The sequence below is a fragment of the Panthera uncia genome, chromosome X (assembly GCF_023721935.1).
Source record: "Panthera uncia isolate 11264 chromosome X, Puncia_PCG_1.0, whole genome shotgun sequence".
Lineage (NCBI taxonomy): Eukaryota > Metazoa > Chordata > Mammalia > Carnivora > Felidae > Panthera > Panthera uncia.
The window spans coordinates 901472-910520 of NC_064817.1; positions in this window are offsets into that span (position 1 = coordinate 901472).

Genomic DNA, 9049 nt, shown 5'->3' on the forward strand with positions numbered 1-9049 from the left:
CAGCGCCAGCCCCGAGCGCGCGCGCGCGCGCCGGTCCCACAGCAGAGAGCGCTCCAGCCGCCGGGAGCGCAGCCGGGACCGCAGGGGCGGCTCGGGGCGCAAGCGCAGCCGCCACCGCCGCGGGGACCGCGACCGCTCGCGCTCAGGGTCGCCCGGCCGGCACCGCAGCACCTGGAACAGGTAATGCAGGCCGTCCCGCCCCCCTCTCCTCGCCCCACTCCCCCCCCCACCCCCATCCCGCGAAGACCGGGACCGGGGAGCCGCCGCGGAGCGCACGGCCCCGGGGGCCTCCCGGGCGGCTGGACCCCGCGCTTCCGGTGTCCCGCGGGCGGCGGCGGCGGCGGCGGCCTGGGCCTCGCTCGCCAGCTTTAGTTTTCCCCGGAAACTGTTCATCTGATAGCTTTAACTTCACCACGTCCCTCGCAATCAGGGAGAGCGCGCCGGCCGGCGGCGGCGACCAGTGCGCAGCCGCCGCGCCTTTTCTGTCCCGCTCGGTGACTCCCGCGCGGGCAGCGACTGCACGCGAGGCCCGTGGCCCGTCGCTGGGGACAAACTGCGGAGGATGCACGGCCAGCCCCCCCCCCCCCCCCTCAGGGCCCCGAGAACTGGAGAGCGCCTTGCCCCGGTGGTGGTTTCGCAGATTTTCCTTCGCAATTTCAGCTGCTCGGGAGGCGCGCTTGGGGGGTGCGCCGGCAGAACCCGGGGGTCCGGCCGGTGCCTGGCGGCCGCGTGCAGGCAGGCGGGTCCTGAAGGGGGGCAAGTCGCCACGTGCCGTCCCGCGCTCTTCCTCGCCTCACACACTTTCGCGTCGCAAACTGGTGACGAAGCCGGAAGGAAAAAAAAGAAATGGGTCAAAAGCTTTGGTTCCTCCTCAAGAATTAGCGTGTGTGGTTTTTTTAAGAAGCTGTTTTGCTAAATTATTTTTACTTGGAACGTTTCAAACAGATTTAAGGCTACACACTTGTTAAATTTTATAATCATTTGCTTCCCCAGGTGAAGCGCGAGAGATACTTAAAAGCAGCTGTAATGTTTGCGTGAGGGAAGATGGTGTTTATTCCAGTTTGCATTTTTTGTGAAATAAAATTTTTTTCCAATGAACTCGTGTTTTGCATCCTTCTTTTGTTCCGTTTGAGCCCAATTTTGGTCTGCAGTACCGAACGGGGAGCCCAGTGGAGCAGATTCGTAAAGGATAGAAATCACTCTGGCCGAGGTCAACGACGCATCTCGCCGGGCGGCTGTTATCCTAAAATAACCGTATGGACGGAGAATCCGGAGTCCTAGGCAGCATTCGATCTTTTCACGGGGTACAAGCTTAGCAAATCCGCTCAAGCACTTGGGTCACAGCTACCAGCCCGTTTTACAAATGACGCAAAGTAAAGGTGGTTCTTTCCTCACCTCCAGTTGTAACAGGTGGGAAGGCGTCCGTGGCCCTGCTGGGACTCCAGACCCCAAAAGGCCCTCCACCCGTTCGTCCATCCATCCGTCCCTCTTTAATTCACAGGCAGCGCTTGTCAGCACGTGTGTGGCTGGGGGCGTTCCTCTTCCGCCCCAGCTCGCTGCACCGTCCCTGACCCCGACGGACATAGTCGACCCACACATCTCCTCGTCTGCAGGGCTTTTTGTCCCTCACCTGCTGGGGCGAGGGGTGCGAGATGTGCCCAGATGCCCAGTGATTGGAAATTCCCCTCAAGAGTCCTGTCGGGGTCCCTGTAGCCCAGCACCGAGCGTGTGTCCGGTCTGTGCTCTTGGCAATGTCCTGGGACCGGGTGTGGGGAAGTCTCTGAGGTCATGGGGAGGTCTCTGCGTGAGGTCAGTGAGGTGGGTCTCCCTGAGCGATGTGCTCCGGGCAGAGGTCTGTGTGATGGGAACAGAGGCGGTGTGTTCAGCAACGGGAAGTGGAGGCAGAAAAGGAGAGGGAGGCGGGCTTTAATTTGGGGGTACGGTGACACAGTGGTGCAGAGAGCAGGGGTGAGGAGGGGACTTGTGGCAACAGGTGTCAACGTCGCGTGGGCAAGGGGTTCAGGGGAGAGGCCAGGGTAGGTGCAACGGGTGTGTGTGGCCATCACAGAGCGTGGGCTATGTATGTGGATGGGGTCCGGGGAGGGCCCTAGGAAGCTGGAGAATGCCAGCACCAGACCTACAGCAAAGGGCGTATCGCTGGGAAAGCCACTGAGGAATCTGAGTTTTGAATACCCCACCCACTGATGCTATCCCGAGCTACGAGGAAGGTGGAGCGCTCACAGTGCAGTCCAGGCCAGCCTCACTGTTCCTGTGCCTGCTGGATCCATCTGTTCCTGAAAGCGGCAGTGTTGACGTCTCCAGCCATAATAGTATATGCAGCGGTTTCTCCTTGGTGTCCTGTTAGTTTTTGCCTTTTGTGTTTTGACTCTGTGTTATTGGTTGCGTATGCATTAAGGATGGGCCTTTCTGGGGAGGACTGACTCCTCGGTCATGGGGCATACCCTTCTTTAGTCTTCTGGTAATTTTTCTTGTTCAGAAGTATCTGGTGCAAAACGGGGAAGAAACAAATCTGTCAGGAAGAGGTCCATTATGGTTTACGATGGAGTCTTAGCCACACACACACACACACACACACACACACACACAATATCAAAGGGTGTTAGAAAAAGGGTTGTGGCTCGACACACGCGTGCGTCCTTTCGGCCACCTTGTGCACTTGACAGGGATGAAGGCCAGGGGAGTTTTGTTGTCATGCAGCAGATTCTTCTGGAGACCCCAGAGCAACACGATGATGAATGTGGATCCGGAACCAGAGTGCCTGGCTTTGAACCGCTTTCCCTAACGTGTATTCCACGGGGAGAGTGGGGTGGCCAGTGATAAGTGGGGATGATGTGAAGGACACCGTCTGGGTTCACTTTGGACTTGGCGCTCGTGTTCTCTTCAGGAGTGAGGGTGGGATTTTCTCACGTACTGCAGTTACATCCTAAGAACTGTTTCCTGCGGGTATTTTAGCAGCCGACAAGGGGTCATCGGCGGGAGTGCAGATCGGTTGAAACATGCTTGTCACTGATGAGGTTTTATCCTTGCGCCGGAACCTGGGTTTCTCCCTTCGTGCCGAGGCGACTGTTTTGCAGACAGTGGGGGCTGTGAATAGACAATGTGTCCTGAATCACCGGGATATTTCAACCCCGCAAGCATTTTCCCACACACTTGGGAGGCGAGGTTGGGGCTCCGCTTGTCCCTCTGTCTCTGTGTCTGTCTGTCCTTTATAGCATTTTGCCCCAAGCCTTTTTCTAGGTGAGCGGCATCATGATCTCATTGTGGGGAACTCAAAACCGCCCCCTGATCTGTTGTGGTTCTACCTGGCTGAACTTTGACACAAGTGAATTGGCCGACTCTCCACCCCGGGGGGGGGGGGGCGACAAAGGGAGATCCTAGTTCGTTCCCGGTTTCTGACGCTGAGGTTCTCCCTGAGCACTGGGCCGCCGATGTCCCCACGTCTCCAATTGGGACCTCGGCATGTGTCCACCCTTTTGCCGAGAAAGTCCCCTGTACCTCACGTGCCCTGTGTCACCCGATCTAAAGCCGTTGGAACAACTCTCCCCCCCCGCCCCCCCCCCCCCGATTTATACTCTGAGGTGACTGTTGGGGGCCCTGTTTCTCCTTGGCTGCACCCTGATGGAGGAACAGAGCAGACATGTTCTCTAGACCCAAGGGCACTGGGTCACAGGGGCGTCTGGGGCCCATCCTGAACACCGCAGGCAAAGTTTGTTAGAAATGTCCAGGGTCTGCCCAGAAACGCACCGTCTGCATTTTGGGGAACACGTTAGAGAACATAAGTGTGGGAAGGTGGGGGCGCCTGCGTGACTCAGTGGCTTGGGCGTCAGACTCTTGCTGTGGGCTCAGGTCATGATCTGTCCAGGATCCAGACCCACATCAGGCCGTGCGCTGACCGCACGGAGGCCTGCTTGGGGTTCTCTTTCTCCTCCTCCCCTGCTCACACTCTGAAAATAAATGAACTTCGGTGGGGGAACGTGTGCAACGGTGTCCAGGACGGGGGCCTGGTTTCAGGCCTGCAGGTGCACGGGGACAGCGTGGGGGTGAGGTCTCGGGGCCGGCTCCCGCCGGCGGGTCTGGGGGCGCAGAGAGGCCCTCGGTCAGGAGGGTCCCTGGAGGCCCGGATGGCGGCGCCCCAGGGTGCACCGTGTTCCTGCCCCAGTGTGCGGCTTCACCGCCCGCCCCTCCGCCCCTCCACCCCTCCGCCTCCTCGCTCACCTCTCCTTGCTCCCCACGGGGCTGGGGAAGTATGGTGGATGCCGGGGTGCCCCCCCCCCCACTGCGCATGCGTACACTTCCTGCTCCAGGACCCGTGCCAGCAGCCCCTCCCACCGGCTTGCGGTGCAAACAGGCGGCCACCCGCATCCTGCGCAGTGTAGACGCCTCCCCGCAGCCCCCTCCCTGTCCAGCTGGAGCATCTTCGCTCCTGCGCACACCCCCTCCCTGCAGCACGGGCTGGCACGGCCCCCAGGCTCGCATCACCCCTCCGCTCCCCCCACCAGGGCGCCGGTGCCCGGCTGTGTGTCTCTGTCGCCCCCGAGATTCGTATGTGGATCCTGACCCTGAAGCTGGTGGTGTTAGGAGGTGGGGCCTTGGGTAGGGGGTTAGCGCACGAGGGCGCAGCCCCCATGAACAGGATTGGCGTCCCTGGGAGACCCCAGACAGCCCCCTGGCCCCTCCACGGCGCCAGGGAGCGGGTTGGGCGGGCATTCGCGAATCAGGAAGCAGGTCCTCACCAGACCCCGGGGTCCGCGCGCCTCTGGATGTGGGACGCGCAGGCCCCAGGACCACGACAAGCACGCGTCCGTCGTTCGCAAGCGCCCGGCCTCGCCTGTGCCATTACTCCTCCCGCCGCCGCAGCCGAGACACCGGCTGACGCCGAGTTGTTGAGGCGGACGCACGCCTGGGGTGACCTCCCCGCGCCCCGCGAGCCTGGCCTCGCCCCTTGGCCGCCGCTCGGCCCCTCGCTCCGCACACGGCAGGGCCGCGGGCGCCGTCTTTCCCCGCAGGAGCCCCGCCCGTGACGCCCGCAGCCAGGCTCCGTGTGCGCCACGCGGACCCTTGAGGACGCGGACCCTTCCGGACCCGGGTGTGCGCGCGAACGTGCGCGCGCGGCGCTCCACACGTCGTCCACGCCGGCTGGCACCTGCTCAGCACCTGTGCAGTCGCATCCCGTCAGGGGGCAGGGGGGGTGGCGCGGCGGGTGAGGAGGGGGAGGGGGCCGAGAGCACCATCCCGGGAGGGGGCGTGGCAAGGAGGTCTCCGCTGGCAACAGTACACCTGGCGTCTCAGCCCCGTAGGCCTGGGGCCTCTCCACCCGCCACCCCCTCTCCCTACTCTGCTCACTCCCCCCTGCACTCCTGCTGGTTCTTTGCCCTTCTCTCAACAGACCACACACGCTGCTGCCACAGGGCTTTGGCGCCTGTCCATGCTGTTTTGGTCTTGCCCGAACAGCTCACACACTCGCTGCGGCCCCAGGGCCTTTGCACCTACCCATGTTCTTTTGCTCTTCTCTGAGGACGTCACACACGGCACTGCCCCAGGGCCTTTGCACCTGCTCATGCTCCTTTGTTGTTCTCTGAGCATGTCACACACGCTTCTGTCCCAGGGCCTTTGCACCTGCCCCTGTCCCTTGGCTCTTCTCTGAATGGGTCGGTCACACATGCACTGCCCCAGGACCTTTGCACCTATCTGTGTTTTTTTCTCTCTCTGAACAGGTCACACATACAGCTGCCCCAGTGGCTTTGCAACTGCCTCTGTTCTTTTGCTTTTCTCTGAACAGCTCACACATGCTGCTGCTCCGGGGCCTTAGCACCTGCCCCTTCCTCTTTGCTGTTCTCTGACCAAGTTGCACATGTTCTTGTCCCAGGGCCTTTGCACCTACCTCTGTTCTTTAGCTCTTCTCTGAACAGGTCACACATGCTCTGCCCCAGGGCCTTGGCACCCGTACCTGCCTCTTTGAATTGTACAATCCAGCATCTTGGACTATAGTCGCGTGTGAGTGTCACCCCCAGTGAACTTGAGAACATTTTTGTCCCTCCCCCAAAAGAAACCCATTACCTGGGTCTGTTTTTTTTTTTTTAAACGTTCATTTATTTTTGAGAGAGAGACAGAGCGCGAATAGGGGAGGGGCAGAGAGAGGGGGAGACACAGAATCCGAAACAGGCTCCAGGTTCTGAGCAGTCAGCACAGAGCCCGACGCGGGGCTCGAACCTCGGTCCGTTTTTAAAGAACTCCTGTCCACGCACATGCCGTTCTGTCTCCAGCTTGCACGGTGGGAATTCTCTCGTCCGTATGGCGTGTCTTTCTGGCCAGAAGCACGGACCGTTGGTGTTAGTTGCCCAGCATGGACGTTGTCCCGATGACCGGCCACGTGCGAACGGCGTTTCCAGCAGCTCTGTGGTTCGAGTCCTTTGCTTAGTCGTGTCCGAGACTCTGCTTCCGAAGGGGCCGACTTTGAGCACCGACCTTGAGCTTTTCTCCTTAGGATCTGGTGCCTTCTCAGCCCTCAATCTCATTAGGAAAGTAATCGTCTTAACGGGAGATCCGGGGGGTTGTACCTGCTGGGGATGGGGCGTCCCCTCCGAGGGGCTGAGCCTGCACTTCAATCAAGCAAATGTGAGCCGTGGCTGCTCCTTGTGTCGGTCCTGAGTGGCCCCCACCCTGCAGAGGGCCCTTCACTGTCGCACCTGCTGGTTCTGTGCACAAAGAGGCGGGACAGACACAAGCTAAAAATGAGTTCATGAGAATGAATGTACATACGTGATCTTTTTTAACTTCTCTTTTTAATGTGTATTCGTTTTTGAGAGAGAGAGAGAGACAGAGCGAGGGCGGGGGAGGGGCAGAGAAAGGGGGAGACACAGAATCGGAAGTGGGCTCCACAGTCTGAGCCATCAGCACAGAGCCCAATGCGGGCCTTGAACTCACGAACCATGAGATCATGACCTGAGCTGAAGTTGGGGCTTAAGCGACTGAGCCCCCCAGGCGCCCCTAGATATGTGATCTTTTTTTATTTTAATTTTTTTTAACGTTTATTTATTTTTGAGACCGAGAGAGACAGAGCATGAGCAGGGGAGGGGCAGAGAGAGAGAGAGACACAAAGAATCCCAAGCAGGCTCCAGGCTCTGAGCCGTCAGCACAGAGCCCGACGTGGGGCTCGAACCCACAAACCGTGAGATCATGACCTGAGCCCAAGTCGGACACTGAAGCGACCCATGAATCAGAACGTGTGATGGCAGGTCGGTCTGCTCCGGGTCGTCTGCATCGGAAAAGCGGGGCGTTTCTTCGGAGACCTTGAAGGCCTGACTCACAGCCTGCGAGGAGGAGAAGCCCAGCAGCGGGGACCCCACCGGACGGGGGCGCAGCAGGGCGGCTGTGCGCAGAGCAGTAGAGACGACACCACGTCATCTCCCAGGATGCGATGTGGACGCAGGAGACAGGATGATGCTCATGGGCCCCTGCACCTGCCGGGCGCCAGCGCACGGATGCAGTTCGGCCCCCGGGGGACGTGGGGACACACGGTGGACACTCAGGTCACACGGGGGACGGGGGGCGGCGTCCGGACGCTGGGAACACTGGCATCGCGTCCCGCGGAGATTGCGTTCAGTGAAGGCAACAGAATAAAATACGCTGCGAGGACGTCAAGGAAGATACAAACAAAACAAAATAAAATAAAGCAAAATAAAACAAAATAAAATGAAACAAAATAAAATAAAATAAAATAAGACATAAAATAAAATAAAATAAAGCAAAATAAGACATAAAATAAAATAAAATAAAGCAAAATAAAACAAAATAAAATAAGACATAAAATAAAATAAAATAAAGCAAAATAAAACAAAATAAAATAAGACATAAAATAAAATAAAATAAAGCAAAATAAAATAAAATAAAATAAAACAAAATAAAATGAAATAAAATGAAATACAATAATTAAAACAAACTAGCACTACCCCGGTGTGGTCTGGCTGCTGTGTGTCTGCGCCCTCTCTGTTCCTCGGCCCTCAGCCCAGTGCACATTCCCTGCCCCCGTCCTTGCTCACGTGAACTTTGCGCACAACCGTCTTGCGCGCAGCCTGGACCCCGCCTCCCGCCCGCCGGCCTGGTAGGTGCTGACGACCGCAGTGCTGGGCACCGGGGCCCGTCCTGCCCCGGCGTTAACTTGTCCCAGGAGGACCCAGCTCCCAAGGGCGGGGGGAGGGGGAGAGAGCGAGAGGGATCCCCACAGCCAGGCCCCAGCGTGCGCCCCCCCCCCCCCCCCTGGCAAGCGCCCTCCCCGTGTCACCCGCCTTATAGAACCAAGCCCCCCCCCCCTCCCCCCCGTGCAATTAATGGGGCCCCCCCCCCCCCCCCCCCCCCCCGGGGATACGCCCTAACAGCTGGAATCGCAGGATGGGGCCTCGTTTGGAAACAGGGTGTTTGCAGATGTGAGCAGGTGAAGCATCTGAGGTGGGCTGATCCTGGATGAGGGGGGCCCTGAATCCAATGGCAGGTGTCCTTGTAAGAGACAGAAGAGGGACACACACGCAGAGGAGAAGCCCCGTGACGCCGAGGCAGAGACGGGAGGGACGCGGCCACGAGCCCAGGGGCGCCTGGAGCCCCAGAAGCTGGAAGACAGCGGAAGGACCCTCCTCTGGAGCCTCGGGAGGGAGCACAGCTCTGTCCCATCTGGATCTCAGAGGCCCGGCCCTGCCTGGATCTCAGGGGTCCTACCCCCCCTGGATCTCAGTGGCCCTGCCCTGCCTGGATCTCAGGGGCCCTGCCCTGCCTGGATCTCAGCGGCCCTGCCCTGGGTGGATCTCAGTGGTCCTGCCCTGCCTGGATCCCAGGGGTCCTGCCCCTCCTGGATCTCAGCAGCCCTGCCCTGCCTGGATCTCAGTGGTCCTGACCCTCCTGGGTCTCAGTGGTCCTGCCCCTCCTGGATCTCAGTGGCCCTGCCCCTCCTGGATCTCAGAGGCCCTGCCCTGCCTGGATCTCACTGGTCGTGCTCCTCGTGGATCTCACTGGCCGTGCTCTGCCTGGATCTCAGTGG